Source organism: Camelus bactrianus, chromosome 6 (genome assembly GCF_048773025.1).
Source record: "Camelus bactrianus isolate YW-2024 breed Bactrian camel chromosome 6, ASM4877302v1, whole genome shotgun sequence".
Lineage (NCBI taxonomy): Eukaryota > Metazoa > Chordata > Mammalia > Artiodactyla > Camelidae > Camelus > Camelus bactrianus.
The window spans coordinates 24,401,343-24,420,620 of NC_133544.1; the positions used below are offsets into that span (position 1 = coordinate 24,401,343).

The 19,278-nt window shown below is 45.5% G+C and overlaps 1 long non-coding RNA gene across 1 annotated transcript; it reads left to right on the forward strand.

The window, feature by feature from the left end:
• Positions 1-376: 376 nt before the first annotated feature.
• Positions 377-8,928, forward strand: LOC141577802 (uncharacterized). Its single transcript, XR_012507270.1, has 3 exons — positions 377-497; positions 5,268-5,367; positions 7,944-8,928. It is a non-coding gene; the product is annotated as an uncharacterized LOC141577802 (long non-coding RNA).
• The last annotated feature ends 10,350 nt before the right edge of the window (positions 8,929-19,278 follow it).

Genomic DNA, 19,278 nt, shown 5'->3' on the forward strand with positions numbered 1-19,278 from the left:
ACGCACTCACGTTCCTCCATCAGAGATCTTTCCATTTCCTTCAAAAACAAACCCTTCTCGTACAATCCCCCCTCCCAGGCGTATAAGCAGGCCTCCTCCCCCAGCGAGTTGGCAGGAGCACACACACACACAGACACACACACACACACACACACCTCCCTTCTCATTCCCCAAGAGCTCCGGGGGTGTATGTGTGAATGTCTGAACTGATGACATGTTGTGACAGAACGCGCAAGAGTGAGGCACAGCCACAAAGCAATGCAGGTCACAGCAACAAGCTTTATATAACCCAGAGCCACGGAGAGACCCAAAATAGCAGCCTCCCTGCTGCTCAGTTAGTCTCCCCCATCAACCAGGGATAAAATTAGAGCGGGCACTGACGCGCACCTGCGTCTGCACTGGGACTCCAGGGAGACAGTGAGAACAGGCTCGACACTGCCATCGGCCACGCAGACTGCCAGAATCTTTGGGCCCAATCTGTCACCAGACAGAGATGAGTATGTGTGTGTGCGCATGTGCGTGTGTGCGTGTGTGTGTGTTCCTGTGCAGGGGCTGGACGGGTGCACCACGTGGAGCCCTGCTCTGGGAAGAACATTTCAAGGGAATGGCCGGTATGAGGAGCTGGACTGTAGGGGGCTTTGAGAATGATGTTCCAGGCTTTTCAGGAAGAAGTCCGTTCTCACACCAGTCCCTATTTTACCTCACAGCTCCTCTTCACTTCCTTCCACACCACTTCTCTCTGGCCTACATGGGGGCAAGTTTGGCTAGAATACACCCCCACCCTTTAGAACCCCATTCTGCAAAACAAACAAACAAAAACAAAATCCTACTGTGTTTAAGTCCAACCAAACGCAAACAATATGGATATTAAAAGGCTATGCCAAGAAATCAAGATGCGGACAACGCTGGGCAGGGTTGGCTGACTGTTCTGTAGGCCTCTGGGCCATGACCTTGTCCGGAAGCCATGATCGCTGTTCACAGGTGTGGTGGGCAGAAACGCTGTTCAGCTGGGGCAGCTGGGTGATTTGCTTTCTTTTTCCACTTGAGGGAAGGCAGGGCAAAAGTTTTTTTCCAAAAAACAAACAAACAAAAAAAGAAGGTAGTTACAAGTTTGTTATCTTGATCACTGGGTACCAGACATAAATTCCAAGGGAGGAAGCAGAGCTGATCCCAGGAACCAGAGACCAGAGAAATTACATGGCTAGGACAGATAAGACAGAATGAAACTGAGTTGGAGGGGTTTTTTTTGGAGAAAGACCATCATCCTATATCATTACCTCTGAAATTCTACTAGTACACATTCATTTCTGGGGGATGGGGGGGTGATTCTGTCCTTGGAGTTCTCTTTTAAGTAAACATTTCAGAGAGTGGTAACATATTAAAGTATTTCACAAAGAGGAATCAGTGATTTATCAGATCCCTTTCCTTTCAGGGCAACCCAAATAAATCGTAGAGGTCTCATGAGGCCCAGGCTCTACACAGTATCGTCTTCCAAAACCAAAGCAAATCAAACCGCACATACATAGGAGAAATAACCTAAACTAACTAAAAACTAATTTTAAAATTAATTTGCGCTTTTATTTAAATATTGAGAAGAGGGGAAAAAAAGAAGGATCTGATCAGTAAACATAGCCACACTTCTGAACCTTTCTTCCCCTCTCTGAACCTTATAGCTGCTCTCAGCCCGTAAAACTTCCAGACACCCAGCCTTCCTGGATATTTCTCTGCCTCTCCCAGCTCCTTCTCTCTTAGCTCTTTGTTTTTATGTAGATTGACTAGTATCTCTGGTTTCTAGTCCTCTCCAGTCTGCCTACTGTTTGGCTTCTCCACCCACAAAAAAGGAGCATTCAGAAGCTGACTCAGTAAGCAAGAGTCTGTTCTCCACCAGAAGCCTGGATGTAAGGGTCCAGGTCTATATTCATCTCCTTAGACCAGCAGAACTGTGATGCACTGGTGGGCAAGGTCAGGGAGCCCTGGAGAGAGACCTCTGGAGAAAGGACTTTTCTGAAGGAGGTGAGATGGGGAGATGGAGAAATGCAGGTGGAAAGAACTTCAAAGTGAAATTTTTGTTGTTTGATAGTTTTGTCTCTAGCCTACCTTGTCTGGTCACCAGGAATTGAGGCCTAGACTCATTGAAAGGACATGGTGTTAATGACTTAATAGTCTGTCTACCTCCTCTCAATCCCCACCCCAACCCCCAACCTATGGCCCCACTGGACAATTCCATTGCTACTTACTGAACAGGTTTCTTCATGCCCTTGTACCCTTGTTTGTGTTCTTCTGTCTTTCCATAATGCCCTTTCCACCCTTCCTCCTTCCTTCCCCCAACCCCTTCCCTTAATTGGCAGCCTAGAGCATTCAAATTAACTCTTCTACACTCAGCCCAAAGATTACCTACCCTGGCACATTCCCTTTCCTCATCCCTCCCCACCCTTGGTAGGCAGAATTCTAAGATAACCCCCAAGATTCCTGTCCTCTGGTGTATATGCTTTGTATGCCTTTATATACCCTTGAGTGTAGGTAGGATCTGTGAAGATGATGTGATATCACCTCCTTGATTATGGCAAAAGGGATTAAGGTCCCAAATCAGCTGATTTTGAGTTAATTGAAAGAGAGATTATCCTAGGTAGGTGACCCAATCAGATGAGCTCTTCAAAAGAGGGATTGAGACCCTGCCTGAAATCAGAGAGATTTTCTTGCTGGCCTTGAAGAAGTATGCTGCCAGGTTGTGAAAGGGCCTGCAGAAGAAGCCATGTGACAAAGACTTAAGGGCAGCCTCTGGTTGCTGAGAATGGTCCTCAATGACAGCTTACAAAGAAAACAGGGACTTCAGTCATACAGACACAGGAAGTAAAATTCTGCCAACAACCATGTGAACTTGGAAGAGGACCCCACCTCCATGAAGGAATGCAGCCCAAAAGACACCTTGATTTCTGTGTAAAAAGATTTATTGAATAAAAGTTCCCAAACGGGACTCTGGGGACACCCAAGGCACATATTTCCTTTGTCACCACTTTGCACCCCTGACCAGAGTTTCCTTGACCTTAGGAAAAAGGAGGAGGGATTTCTCATGGATGAAGGATTCTAAGCCAAGGGCTTTGGGGCAGGGACAGAAGAGGAAGTGAGGGTGGCATGGCAGACACCTCTCTGTGCTTTTGATTCAGGCATTCCTGATGCTTCCTGGTGTGGACACCTTTCCCTGAGCCTGTTTCCTTGCGTGCAAAAGGGGTGTAATAATCATACTTACCCCATGGGGCTGCTTTCAGGATTATATGAAACAATGCATATAAGGCACACAGCTTAAAGCTTGGCACACAGAAAGCCACCTGTGTCCTTTAGCTGTTATCATTATTTGACTGGTAATCAAGCTCAAAGGGGGTCTTCTAGGGTCTCAAAAATTGGGTGGAAGGCCTGCCCCTGGAGCTGCTCATTGCTTATCAGGCCCTAGGGTCTCTGGAAGGAAAGTAGATCTGGCCAACTCCTCGTTACAGTCTGTTGCCCAGTCACCTTACCCCTATACTGGGAGTGGCAAGGAAAGCATTTGGCAAGAAACCCAGGAGTAAGACAATAGGTGTGAATGATGAAACAGGAAGTCTGGTTCAGAAGCAAGTGCCTGCAGTGAACCACTCATGTAGAACACTGAACTTGGCCACTGACTGGGCGCTGAGCCACCATGCAGCTCAAGCTTCAGCGGGAAGGTTTGTATCAGTGCCCCCCGAATTAAAGAACGTGGCCCTTCAGGTCACCGGGGAATAGATTTAGTTGGAGACCAAAGTCTCATTTGAGTCAGCACAGGCTTTGGCCTTCTGGGTTCAAATCTTAGGTCATCCAGGTATTATATGACCTTGGGCACTTTATTCAAGCCCTCTGAGCCTCAACTTCCTTATCTTTGAAAGAGGCAGGGCTACTGGGAAGGTTAATTGACATAACATTCAAAGAGCCTAGTGCAGTGCCTGGCCTGCTCCGTAAACGTGTGCTCCCTCCCACTTCCCCTCCCAGGCGTCTGGGACACCCCTCCACCCATTCCTTGTCTGAAGGATAGTTGACTACTACCTGCTCCCTGGGGTGACGCTGGTTCTTGATTATTTGATATTGCCACACACTCAGCCTTATCACCAGTTATTGACTGTAAGACTCTCTGCTCCACCTGGCTGCTTCCTGCCAGGTGGCTTCTCCTGACGCATGCAGACAATGATGAAGGTTGGGTCAGGTCTTCTGGTGGCCTCAGGGTTGATATAAGAAAATTTCTACTTAATATACCAAATATATGGGAGGCAATTTCTTTTAAAATGTGTCTGTGTGCCTGTAGACTTGCCAAGTCTACCTCCTTGGGGTGCCCAGGCTCCATCCTCCTGGTCCTTCTTCTACCATCTTTGCGGTTCCCAGGATTCTCTTCAGGATTTTCTGTGGGTTCCTCTTCCTCAGTTTATCTTCTAAGTGTCGGATTCCAGGGGCTCCACCCTCAGCCCTCTTCTCTCATCCTCCTCCACATAATCCCTGGGTGATCTCCTCCAGGACCTCAACCACACCATCCCTGGTTGGTTTCATGATCCATCTGTTCCGCTCAGACTCCTCTTCTGACGGCAGATCTGTATATACAGCTGCCTGCAGCACATTTCTACCAGGTGGTTCCACAGCCCCTCAGAATCACTCCTTCCCTCAACACCCACCTAACTCTTCTATATTTTGTGCTGCAGTAAATGGGACACCAAGTAAACCCAGAAGCCTAAGCTAAACCTGCTAACTGACCTCCATCTTCCGTTACTTCTATTTCCTTAGTCTCTCTTGACTGTAGACCCTCCTTTCTGTCTTCGTTAAGCCTAAGCCTGTCTTCCCTGAAACACTGTAGCCACTGCCTGAATGGACTCCCAGACTCCAGGCTTCATTCTCCATAATCACCTCTGGAGAGAGCTTTCTAAAATGCAAATCTCCTCTTAAAATCCCTCCAGCCCTCTATCTATCAGTCAGGGTCCAGCCCAGGAACTGAAATCACACCAGCTATTTCTAACAGAGTTCATTTAAGATGTAAGATTAATTCCAGATCAATTGTTTACAGAGTCTAAAACTGTCAACTGAAAAGACAGATAGAAGGGTAAGGTCACCCTCAGGCGGCAACTCTAGGAAGGAGCGAATAGTTGCGGGAACCCCCAGGGCTGCGGAAACAAAGGGAAGAATTGGGGATAATTAATTTCCATTACCTTAACGATAAGAAACTAGTTTGATGTGCAAAGCCCTCACTCCACCTCCCGATTCTCTCCCTGACACAGCACCAGCTTCCCCGTCCTTAGCCCAAGTCTGCAGTCGTTCTGCTCTCAAACCTCCCAGCTGTCCACTGTTGCCTGAAATGCTGCTCTCCATCCTTTTCTGGTAAGTCATCCCTCAAGGAAGGCTCATGTCCTTCTGAGAGCCTTTCCTGAGCCCTGCCCCCACTTCAGGCAGAGTTCAGTGGCCTCCTTTTTTGAGTGTTCCAATGACATGCTGGTCATGTCACTGTGTCACTATGTATTATCATTGTCATTTTACTCATCGTTCAGCTCTGTGCAGCAGGACAGAGGCAGTCCTTTTGTCCTCTTTGCATCTCCAGCTTTCAGTAGGATGCCTGGCATGTAGTGTATGCTCAATAAATTGTTGAGTGTTAAAGTCAAACCTGCATCACCACTCACATCAATAATCTCCCGCCTGCTTTCCCCATCAAATCCATCCCTCCCAAGGGCAATTGTGATCACATCTGTCCAACGATCAAAAAACTGTCAGCGGATCTCCATTGTCTGAGGAATAAAGTCCAAAGTCCTTTGCACACTATGCCTGACTTGTCCTGACTTCTTGTCTAGGCTTATTGGCCTCTACACCCCTGCACGCACCCATGCCCCTCCCATGTCAGGCCACCCACTATTTCCTCAATACCTTGAACTCTTTCCCTCCAGACCAGAGTTCACTGTTACCTTTGCCAGGAATGCCTTTTGGGGCTACCTTTGCCTGTTGCAGTCGTCCCCAACCTTCAAAGCCTAGTTTATAAGTCGCCTACCTCAGGAAACCTACCTGCACCCTCCTTCAGTGGTGGAGGATAAAGTCCCAAATGTCCAGCAGGACCCTCACACCCCTGTGGAGTCTGGCCCCTCCTCACTGGTCCAGCCTTATCTCTTTTCACTTGTCTCCTTGCTCTGTCTGCCCTAGAATGCGGGTCTTCCCTGGTTCCTGGGATGAGCCATGCTCTCTCATGCTGCTATCCATCATGCAAGCTGTTCCCTCTTCCTGGGAGGCTGTCCCTGCCCTCACTTTCCTGAACTCCAGACCAAGTGAATGTTCCCTCTTACCCACTGTGTTTGTTCTTTTATGCAGCTCCCATTCCTATGCCTATAGGCCAGACTGTATGCTGTGTACAAGTGGGCCCCATGTGTGTCTCATTTGTCATTATATCCCTGCCACTTAGCACAGGGCCTGGTACACGCTAGATGCTCGGTCAACGTGATAAATGTTTACCCACTAACAGAGTCCCTCATTTATAGCATTCTCGGCAGTCTGCAGCAAAGTAGTTATCTGCGTGCACTTCTCCTGATCTTTTTTTTTTTTTCACTTCTCCCCATCTTGATCATCAGTTTTTTAAAAAAGCAAGACCAAACCAAACTGGTTTTTTTTTTTTTTTTGGACATTCTCAAAACACATTTGGGCATACAAAGATACTTGACAAAAGTCAAGAGAGTAAAATGATAACCCCCTCTTTCCCATCATGCTCCTCAACAGCCATCAACATTTGGTCAACTTTGTTTCATCTGTTTTCCCTTTTTTTTTTAACCCTCCTAGATTATCTGAAGTCACATCTCTGACAGACGTCATTAATTAAATGCTTCTTGAGGGTTAATGTGTCTTGCTCATCTTTACTTTTCACATAGCCCTTAGCTTAGCATCTGGCTGATAACAGATGATAAATGTTCATCGAATTAATTAATTAGAGGAAACTGTCATTCATTCATTCATTCACAAAGATTGAACAAAGTGAACAAAGACATATTGAGCAGCCTCTCTATGCCTGGCACTGTTGGCCCTGGGGACAGATTCTAGTGGGAGGACACAGGAAATGAATGAGTGAATGAAAGAATGAATGAATGAATAAAAATTTTAAAGTACTCCATAGTGGTAAGTACCATGCAGATCATTAAAACAGGACGATGTGATAGCAAGTGGTTAAGCGGCTACTTCAAACAGGTGGGGAAAACCTCTCGAAGGACGTGGCCTTTAAACTGAGTCCTGAATAACAAGAAGGAACAGCCGCGAGGGCAGCTGAGAGGAGAAAGAGTCCAGAGGTCCAGACGTGAAGAACAGCAGCTGCAGTGTCCCTGCGGTGGGAGCTGGCATGGCTGCTGGAGGAACAGGGAGATGGAAGTGTGGTGGGGGTGAGGAGGCAACGTCCTGTTGCGCTTTATAAGCCAAGGCAAGGAGTTTGGGTTTTGTTGAAGGTTTGTTGGGACTCTTTTAAGAAGAGTAGAAGCTTTTAAGCAGTGTGATAGGATCTGTTCAAGAGGCCGTTTTGGCTGCAGTGTGGAGAATAAACCATCAGGCAGCAGGGCAGCTGCAGTGGTTTAGCAGAGAATGACGGTCCTTTAGACGAGAGCAGGGGAAGTGAAGGTGGAGGGACTCGGGGGATGCGGGAGACATTTTGGAGCCAGAGTCCACTGGTCTTGCTGAGGGCCTGGTGTGAGGGTGAGGGAGAGTCCAGAACATTCCTGGGAGGAGAAAGGCCACTGTCCCAGGGTGAGGGAGGCTTCTGTGGCAGGGAAGGAGGTGATCAGGAAGTGCCAGCCAGTGAACAGCAGTGCGGTCATACATGACACCAGGTGGAGTCAGCTGCGCTCACACAATTTTATTTCAGAGGCTTCCGAACCAGCCTCAGTTTCCTCTTCCATCAGATGGGCATGATGATGCCATCTTGAGTGTTTCTTTTGCAGGTTAAATGAGAACGTGTGTAAAGGGCAAGCAGTGTCTGGTGCAGAGTCCGCGCACAATGAATTTGAGCTCTTACCCTCTGCCCCACGCCTGGACACACCCTCAACCTATCAGCCACCGTCTGTCTGAGGACCCATCCTGGGGAGTGCATCCCTCCCTCCTCTAGGAGTGTCACAATTCCCAGGAAGAACCAATTCACCCCACACAAGAATTGTTTTTTGAGTAATTCTATACTTTTGGTGTTTCCAATAGGAAGGGCTGGGACAAGGAACAGGAAATCATCGCCCCAGGGCTACAGCTTTTCTTGATGAGTGAGAACTAGAAATCCTGGGGGACCCACAGGATGAGAGGGGAGCAGTAAGAGGGGGAGACTGTAGGCACTGCTTTTGTGTCCCTTGTGAGACCCAGGGTAACAGGACATCCAGGGACTCTCTTCTCTGCTGAGGGTCCCTCCCCGACTCAAAGGCTCAGTGAGCACAAAGGGCCCACAAACTTGCCTCAGCTTGCCCTTACAGGAAGAGTTCCTGGATCTCCATAACCAGAACCCCTGAGCAATGCCCAGGGTATCCAAAATTTGCTCCTCCCATTGCCCACCCCCCTCACAGAGTGCTAAATCTTTTTTTTTTTTTTAACATATATTTATGTGTGTGGAGGGGTATTTATAAACACATGCATATGTGTCATATCTTATAAGTATGTATATACATAGAAAGACTAAAAAAAAGATATACTAAAAAAGACTAAAAATATATATATTAAAATGTTAAAAGTGAATTTTCTCTGGGTGGCTAAACTATGAGTGATTTTTACTTTTATCATTGTGCTTTTTTTGTATTTTCCACCATAAAATGTTTTCCAATGAAGGCAAATATGATAAAGAACCTCTAAAACATCCTTCTTTGAAAATGCTCAGAATCTTCCACAATTCTAACCTATTCCTAAAACCATGGCCATGGCAGAATGTTTGTGTTGGAGTCATAGTCGAGGACATTCATTCACTCACTCATTCATTTCATTCATTCTTTCACTGGACAAATATTTGAGGGCGTTACGGGTATGACTGCTGGACCCTGTGGGGATAGCAGACATGTAAGATACAGTGCCTGTCCTCAGGAGCCTTTAAATTCAGATTGTAAAAACATAAAGCAGAATACTGCAAGGAAATGAAGGACTAATGCAGAAAATAAAGGGTCTGGAGGAGGATGAGATGGCCTCCAGCTGGAAGCATCAGAGGCAATGCGAGAAATGGAGTTTGAACTGGGCCTTAAGGGGTGGGTCACACTTGGATAAGGGGAGCGGGCGGAAGGGCATTCCAGGCAAATGGAATGACATAAGCAAAGGCACAGAGGTAGGGAAGGATCAGAGGTGTTTAAAAAATAGCAAATAAAGCCCACAGTGTCTCTTATAAAGGCTTATTTTATATACTTGAGAGTTTTGCTCAGAGTAATCCTGTGAAGTAGATGGGGCAGTGGCAGCTTCTATTTTATAGGAAACTAAAAGTCTGAGGAGATAGTGGCCAAGGCCTTCTAGCCAAGGCCTCCAAGTAGCCGTGGAAGACACAGAAAGAGAAAGTTTTCACGTCTCCTGACCCCACGGGTGCTCTCATCTGGGAAAGAATACATGGATAGAGACAGGGGGGTTCTCATCAGGAGAGAAAACCAAGCCACTAAGAACATGGCTTAGCATTCCATCCCTCGTAAACATGTGTCGAAACAAATCAGCCCTCTGTGTATACAGGCTGGCTGTCCATCATTGCTTGGGCATAGAGAAAGGTGTAGAAAAATATATACCACACTGTCAAGATTCATTTGGGTAGAGGAGGGTGCAGGAAAGAGAGAAGGAAGGCTGAAGAAAGAAGATGAATTAAGTGTTAGAGAAGGCAGTTGGGGAAACGCATAAGAAATGCGTTCCTTGTGGGCATACTTTATAATGGTAGAAATGTGAACAACTAAAATGTTTAGGGGGAGATTTTACTTAAAAAGTAATTATGGCATCTGCATACCAGAGAAAGCTTTTTTAGTCTTTAAAAAAAGGATAAAAACATACATAATTATTAACATGAAATAGTGTTTAGAAGACATATTTTCAAGTGGAAAACACTATACAATAGTATGCGTACTATGAGCCCCACTCTATTAATTTGCTCACAGAAGGCACTCCAATCATGGCTGTCAGTGGCTGTGAGTTTTTTGTTTTTGTTTTTTTCAATAAATAGATTGACTTCAAGATGGGAAAAAAGTAGCAAGAATTCTAATCTGCTTTTAAACCACTTTTTCTTATTTACTGGATTTGATCTCAGGCATTGTCCTTGCTTTATTTTCCCAATTGATCTAATCCCGCACCCTCACCTCCCCACTCCCCCTGCTGCCCAGAGCAAGTGCTGTGACAGGGCTGCCAGTTTCCTGAAATGCTCCACGTGCGGGCGGGGGGGAAGACTTGCCCTGCAGCCCATCCTGGGGCTTATTCACAACAGATCCTCAGCCCCAAAATAAACAGCCAGGGTGTTTCCTCTTCCTAAAGGGGAAGCAGAAGCCCCTGGTGAGCAGAGGGAAGGGTGAGCCCTGTCTAGACCATCATCCAGGGGGAATTCTGTCCACACAGTTCCCCCTGGAAATCCCCAGGGCCCGGTGCAGCTTTGCTGACTCAGGCCACCCATTCCGATGGCGCTTCAGATCCCCTCTACCTCGCCCTGCCCCCAACCTCCCTTCTCCAACACCCCGCTTCACCGCATCTTGCTTAGGAAAGGCACATGGTGCGGGATGCTCTTCCGAAGGAGAATTTGCTCAGATGAGGTAATGGGTCCAGTTAGAGCCTCCCAGATTGATGGGCCTGTCAGGTCCAGCCTTGAGCCTTGCCTGGAGATAATCCTCTCCTCCCAGCTCTGAGAATGCAGCTGGCTGCAGCATGGCCAGAAGGGACTCAAAGAACAAAGAGACATTGAGGGAGTGCAGGTAAACAGGCCCCACTTTTGCTTCTGAGTAAAAGAGTCATCAACCAGGAATAACTCGGCCCCCCAGGAGACATTTGGCAATGTCTGGTGACATTTTTGGTTGTCACGACTGGAGGGTGTGTATGTGTGTGTGCTGCTGGCATCTGGTGGGTAGAGGCCTGGGACATGGCTAAGCATCTCAGAATGCACAGAAGAGCACCCTCCCCTATCAGAGAATTATTGGGGGCATGTAAAAGCTCAGTGGTAGAGGGGGTGCTGGCACAGAGTCCTAGGTTCAATCTCCAGTACCTCCATTTAAAAGAAAAAGTAAACAAACAAAACAAAAAGAATTATCTAGTCCCTAATGTCAAAAGTGCCAAGGTTGGGAAACTGAGGTCTAAGGGATATTCTCTGCTTTATAGACCCAAAGGAAAGGGGCTCCCGAGAAATCCCCAGATTTAGGGATATCTGAAAAGAAAGACCCACAAGGTAGAAGATTTTCCTAAAGATAAGAACAATGTTTCCAAGCTGCTGGCCCCCCTCAAAACATGGTATATCTCTATTTCAAAAGTATGTTTAAAACGATTATCTTATAAGTACTTCTTTTTTGTTGTTAAGAAATAAAAGAATGTGCAAAAGGGCAGGGGGCAAAGGAAAAAGACCTGGATTTTGGCCACTAGCTTTGCCCTGTTTCTAAACATTTGGTAATTGAAGACAGACTTTTTTGTCAGAATCCCAGCAAATAAAGCAAATATATATTTGTCTATATTTGTCATGTTAACCTTTATAGTTGTCTGGAACCTTGGAAATATCTCTGACCACACCTGAAAATATATAAGAATAAGACAAAGTGAACCAGAAATTTGGTAACACTTGAGGTAACTTAACTAACAGGTATTCAAATGTCTATGGTCGAAGTTGCAACAGTGAAGATTTGAACTGACTATGTCTGCAGGGTTCACATCTGCCAAATCTTCACTTGGCTTCTCCCTAGAAATCCTAGGTACCTTTAGATATCTTGAACCTCTGGTAGGATGCTGTTACAAGTCCTTTTTCTTGGACTCCTCTCCCAAGATATAATTTGATTCACTAGCATTTACTGAGTTCTTCCAGTGTGCCCAAGAGTGTGGTAGCTGCTCTGGATACATAATACAGTGCGCAGACATCAATTTGGGGTTAGCATCTCTAGGATTTGAGCCTGAAGGCTTGAAAAGATGCTGTTGCTTCTAATGGAAGAGGATACTAAGTGAATGAGTGGGAGCTGGATTGGGCTGAAAGATAATGACTCAGCATCAGATGATCAAGGATATCCCAGTGGAAAATGTTCATGAAGTTGTTGGAAGGGGAGGGTTGGATCTCAGGTAGGAGTATGAGCTCAAGATCTAAATGTGGAACTCTTCCACGTAAAGATGAGTCCACTGAGATGAACAAAAAATAGAACAGAAGCCAAGGGCTGGACCTTGAGGTGCAATTCACAGTTGAGGGGTTGGAGGAGTAAGAGAATACAGCAAAGGATATGAGTAAGAGCAATTAGAGAAATAGGAAGAAAACCAGGAGAGCACAACACTGTTGTAATTGAGGAGGGAGAGGTTTTTGTTTTGGTTTGGTTCTTTAGTGTTTTTTAAGGGACAGTCAAAAATGTCAAAGCTTCATAGCATGAACCCTGAGAAAAGGACCCTGAGATGTAGGATAACCAACTATCCTAGTTTGCCCAAGGCTGTCCCAGTTTTAATACTGAAAGTCCCACATCCAGGAAACATCTCAGTCTTGGGCAAGTGGAGCAGTAGGGATATGCAAAGCTTTAAGCTAGATACTACGTTGGAGTACCGAAAATGAATAGTTCGGCAGCCAGTCATGTAGATACATAACCTCTAAGAGACCACATTTTTTTTTTTTTTAAAGTCAGATTCTGTATTTGCCATATCCTCTGAGCATGACCCTGGCTCGGACACTGGCCAAGGTTAATAAACTGAGCTAGCTGGATCCAGTCTTTGAAAACCTTTGATCACTTTTTGAGGTTTCTGGCCTGGAAGCACTTCCTATCATAAAATTTAGTTAGCCAAACTCTTATTGGCTCAAGTAGTGTTTCTCTAAATTGCCTTCACTCAAGTAATTGCCTTTACTGGAAACTTAGCTGTCAAGATAGAGTTGACGGCCTTTCAGAAAAGAAAGTAAATCTAAAAACTGATGTACTTGAGAGAAAGATGAAAGAAAATTAGCTCACTCTATCAAAACTGGAGATCCAATTTGGAGGAAACTGCAACAAATTTGGGGAACTACAAGGTACCTCTCTGGCAACTTCCAGAATCCCAGAGCTTTTCTGAAGACCAAACATACCGTGGTTTTGTGAATGGTTATCTCAAGGCTCTTTTTCCAGTAGTATCTTGTGGTGTTTGGAAATCAGAGGAAACTAGGAATGATTTTCATGTTTGCTGTTTTTGTTTTTTACATGTTTCTGTTTCTACCCATTTCCTTTAAGCCAGAGGCCAAAAGCTGGCAGCCTGTGAGCCAATTCAGCTGTGAATGTGTTTTCTTTGGCCTACAGGGTGTTTTTCAAAATTTTGAATTCATTGCCAGCATTTAAAAATCAGGAGATTTCACCGCTCTGAAAAAAATCCGGATTTCCTGCTTTTCTTGAAAAACTGGAGGATCTGAAGACATTGGGGTTACATGTCCACCTGGCAATGGTCTGCAGGAGCTGAGCAACAGCTGCCCTCTTCAGACAGGGCATGTGCTCTGCCCTGGCCCCATCTACCCCCGGCCTGCTACCTCCTCTTACTTTACCTACCAGGCCCATCCCAAGACTTCACAGAGAATGAGGTTTCCAAAATACCTCTGTCATTAGTTCTAAACCACTTGCCTTGACCTGCTTCCTGCTCCACATCCCAACATGTTCCCAAGACTTGAAGGTTCTGATGTCATGACTGATTTCCTGTTTGTGGATTCATCTCAGGCCTCTGGTCCCACACCCGGCACCATTCCCTCAGGCTACCTGTGCTTCCTGCCCACCCTGCCCCTCTAAACCAGGAAGACCCACCCATGTTCCGTGCTGCTGGCAGCCACAAAAACCAAGCCAGACGTACCCCGCGTGGTTTTCTCTCACCTCGGATCTGTCCCTGCCCTGATCCCCCACTCACCACTTCTTTCAGGGCCCACCTGGGTGCTGATGCTCCGACTTTGTCTCCTGTTTCCATCCTTGAAATCATCCCTAGGACTTGACCGTAGAGTTCAGCTCTTGTTTCAGCTCTGGGCTTCTCTCTCTTGAGCTTTGCTTGTGACTTTTTCTACTTACCAAATCTGAAATGAATCCAGCTCCAGCTCTTGGAAATGTATTAGTCATACTAGTGCTAGCTGCTATAACAAGAAAATCCCTAACATTTCAGTGGCTTAATGCCATAAAAGTTTCTCACTCACATAAAAGTCAAATGAGAGTTTTCCTGGCTTGAAAGCAAGACCCAGGCTCCTTTAAACCTACTCTGTTATCCTTGAAGTCTTCAGAATCCTTTCTCCATCTACTGGGCAGCCAAAAGGAGAGAATGGTGAGGAACCCCTGCTTCTTTACTGCCTTACAGCCTGGAATTGACACATGTCATTTCCACTCACATTCCCTCGGTGAGGGCTTACCATACGTTCCCACCTAAATGTAAGAAATGATGGGAAGTACAGTTTGGGGACGAGGTGCCATCCCCCAGTGACAGTGTCTGCAACGGAAGGGAGAGCCTGAGTTTTGGAAGAGCTGCTGGTCATATCTACCACAGCGTCCTGTCTAGGCAGAGGCCCGCAGAGCTGTTTCCCTGGCTGAGCTGGTACTAGTCTCCATTAAGGAAGGAAATTGCACATTTTCCTCCAGGATTATAGAACTCTCTATGGCAACTGACAAAAATCTAAATCAGCCTTAGAAAATAGGGCATTTGTTGGCTCTCATAACTGGGAAGTTCAGGGGGATGGGGCAGCCTACAGTTGGATCCAGGCACTTAAACATGGATGTTACATTTTTCTTTCTCTCTCTGTTTCTGTATCTTGACGAAGTTCCCTCTATCCTTCTGCAGATTTCTCCATAAGGCAGGGAAGGTTGCTGATAGCTGCCTGTGCATCACATCCTCCCAATTCCATGCTCCAAGCCTTAAAAGCCACAGTGAAGGCTCTGATTGGCCTGGCAAGGGCCATAGGAAGACAGATGAACTGTGAGTTCCTTTCCCAGCACCTTGGAGTGGGAGAGGAGCAGCTTCCTTAGGGAAGCAGATACTACTGGACAGACAAAGCGATACACACAGAAACCTCTGACTGCACAGCCTCTGACCACATCTCTGTGGCCAGCCCGGACCCAGGCCCTCAGTGCAGGTCCCTCAGATCAACCCCCTGAGACCAGAGCACGCTCACCATATACTATTTTTGTTAAAGCCATAGCTTCCATAAGAGTTAATAGGATCTTCATGACTTTCCATGAATCCACCAGAGTTAGAAAAGGCCTGATGACAACTTTTGTACAAGACCTGAAGTTCTCGTAAGTTCCATCAAAGGAATATATTTATATAATTAAGTATCATTGGAAAATTTGTGTTTTTCAGGCAGGAATTCACTTCAAATGCTTAAGTACCTCCTTTATTCATCCATCCAACAAATAATTGTTAAGAATCTGCAATATGCCCCAGGGAAGAGTAAGATGCTAGGCATGCCATCATGGATAAGTTCAAGTCCATGGCCTCACCAGGCTTAGAGTCTCTAGTATATAAGGAAACACAGGTGAGGCAAAATGTGATACCATGACCAAGTCTTTAAGATAATATTGTTACACAAACAAACAAACAAAAGACACCCTGAACCCTGAGTATAGAATCAAGAGATTCTCAAAAATGGAAGAAATTCCTGATATGCTAAATAAATGAAGGTAGGAATCAGGAGCAAACAGCAGTCAGAATATCTTGGAATCATGATGTAGGGCAAAGTAATTTGGAGTGTAGGTACCATGGGTATGCTACCTTGCAGGTAGGCCATTGGGATCAGCCATCCTCTGACTTCTTCCTTGATTGCTACTGAGTTTTAGTGGGAGATTTTTTTCCCATGAACATACATTTCCATTTTTTTAGTTGTTAAGTCAATGGCAATTGTTTTGCGCTTTCAGAAACTTGTAATACCATTACCCAAAGTAAAGAAAACCTATACAGTCTAGCTCTTGATTCTCTTAATAAGCTTTTAAAATAATTTCTGATTTATAGAAAAGCTGAGAGTTTCCATATACCCCTCACCCAATGTCTCCTAATAGTACGATTGACAAAACTAAGAAACCAACATTGGTACATTACTGTTAACTAAGCTCCCTACTTTATTATGATTGCACCAGTTTTTCTACTAATATCCTTTTCCTGTTCCAGGATCCAGTCCAGGATATCACATTGCATTTTGTAGCTCTTGATTTTTAAGGATCATTATTCCTCAGGCATGGGTCAACTCTGCCTCTTTTCCTCCTTGCTGCCAATGCTGTAGACATTTCATGGTTCATTAGCACCTGCTGTAGCGTGTGAACAGGGAAGGAAACAATTTTGAAATGCAAATCAGCCAAATGTTGTTATTTATTGGTTTGTGGCAGTTAGCTCAGTTGTTAATAAGGTCAAGGTTATTGGCTCTGTCTCTGTGAGTCAGCTGGCTTAGCAGTGACAGGGGAAATTTTGTCCTATGTCTGTGATTTGTACCCTAAACCCTGTTCAGCTTCTTTGAAATTCAAACTTTTTGCTGCAGTGGGGTAATGATGTGAGCGTCTACCCTGTTACCTTGCTACTCAAAGTGTGGTTCCTGCACCAGCAGCATCAGCAACCCCTGGAGCTTGTTAGAAATACAGAATCTCAGGCCCCACCCAGATCTAAGAATCAGAATCTGCACTTTAACAGGATTCCCAGATGATGAAGAAGCATGGCCAGTCAGCAAATTTTACTGAGAACCTACCCTGTAAAGGGGCTAGAGTCTCAAAAGAAAAAAAGTATATCTCACCATCATAGAATGTACCATCCACCTAATAGAGATTCCAGACAACCCAAATGACAATTGGGATTACAAAGGAAATGTCATATTTAAGCAGAGAGCTGAAGAATAAGAAGATTTAGCAGGTTGAAAGAGGAAGGAAGGGTGAGGGTAAGAGGAAAAGCAGGTAAGGGTTGGAGAAACTCAGAGGCAAGAGAGACCATGGGACCAAGGGAGACTCCTGGGAATTGCACATTGTACAGCATGGCTAGAGCATCAAATGCCGACACTGGGAATGTATGATAGGGGTGATCAGAGATTTCCTTCTCTCTGCATTCATCAGTATCAGCTCATATAATTGAGCACCAACTATACACTAGGCACTGTGCTAAGGCCTGGGGGTATGGGTAATAAATATCATGATCCCATTAGATATGGGACTCCAGTCTAGGTCAATGAAATGTTGTAATTGCCCAAACAAGTGGAGGGAAAATGTGCACGATACATCAGAGGACTTGCAGGTATAGCTCAAGGGTCCTCCAGATGGAACAGTCCAAGGGAGGCTATTGCATTCAAATAGGGTCAGTAAACTGTGACAAATATTGAAGGGCTAAGAAAAGGGGTCCCAACTAAAGCATCATATAATAAAAGGATACGTGAGTCCTACAGAACCAGAGGGTGATGCCAAGGTCAACATGAGGTAGGGGATAGAAAGTGTTTTCATTTTTTATTGCTGCACAACAAATCACCACAAACCTAGCGGCTTAAAATGAAACCCATGTATAAGCTGATAGTTCTGTAGGTTTGAAGTCCCGCAGGCTCAGTTGGGCTCTGTGTAGGTTCTCACAATGCTGAAGCCAAGGTATCAATCAGGCTGGGCTCTTATCTGGAGGCCCTGGGGAAGAACCCACTTCTAAATTCTTCCAGGTATTGGCAAAACCCAGTTTCTTGTGACTATAAAACTGAGGTCCCTCTTTCCTTCCTGGTTTCCACCCAGGGTCCACCACTCTCTGCTCCTAGATGCCATCTACATTCTTTCTCAAGTGGCCCTTTACATCTTCAAAGCATCAACAGTGTATCAAATCTCCCTCATGCTCTGAATCTTCAACTTCCTCTTCCACTGCCAGCCGAGAAAGCTCTCTGCTCCTAAGGGACCATGTGATTAGATCAGGCCCACCTAGATAACATCTCTATCTTAAGGTCAATTGTGCCATATAACATATCTTAATCATGAGAGTGATATCTCATCTTATGGAAAGGTTCTGGAATTAGGATATCTGGGGGTGGGGGTGGGGATCAGGGACCATTTTAGAAATTCTGCCTACTACAGGAGGTAGGAATCAAACGGAGTTTTGGGGATCCTGATTGGCAGGTCTTGGTTCCACATGAGACTTATGGTGAGGGTAGAAGTGGAGTCTGCACTCTGATGACCTCCTGGGAGGTGTGCCTTTGCACCAGTCTGATGCACACAGTCAGAGATTGCACACACATAAACCCTGTGGTTTATCTGATCTCTTGTGGGATTCTGTTCCATGACAGCCCAGATCTGGAACTCAGCCCCATTTCAATCTTGAACCCCAAAGCCGCTCACTGTGGCCTTGAGGGGAGCAGCAAACTTTACTGAGCTTTGAGACATGGACACCATCATCCCCTCAAAAGCACTAAGCATTGCTCCCCTTAGAGATACTTCATGGTGCTTGGCTCTCTCTCCACTCCCGTTTCTCCAACTTTACATCCTGCACTACTTTACCTCTTCCTGCCTCTCAGAAGCCAACCCTTTATAAAGTTCCTCCCTTTATCATATGCAGAGTAATTCCATCTTCTCCAGCTCCAGACTTTCTTTTGCACAGCTGATGATTTGGCTAAAGCTTTGGTGTCATCACTTGGAAGGATCTACAAGATTCAGTCCTTAAGTCAAGACCACCCTTTCCGGGGGAGTGAGGGTGAAGGTGGTTTCTGATGCTATGGGTGGAAATGCAAAGTATAGGGGGAGCACAGGGTTGGAGCGCTTCCCCTAGTGGGTTACAGGGAAGGGAAGACCTGAAAGGATGACTAGGAGGGTAGAAACTAGGTCTCAACTAAGGGGAATCATTTTTACTAAAGAGGGAGCTAAGAATGAGAGAGCAAAACCTTTTTTAAGAAATGAAGAAGGAGCACAGAATTGGACCTCGAAGGAAGATTAAGATTCAAGAAAGTGGAGAAGAAGATGAAACAGCTTTCCAAGTAGGATCCTGTTGACAGAAAGGCAGAGAGGATGGTTTGGGGATTCTTGTTAATTACTAGACCTTTTTGACTAGGTTGGAGGACTGTGACAGAACACACTGGGTGTTAAGGCCAACTAATAAAAGGCATAGAACACGAGGATTTTATTGGACTTCCCTTCCAGAGGTGATGAGGAGCCATTGAGGGTTTTGGCATGGCATGTCAATTTGTGCTACCAAGGTCACTTTTAT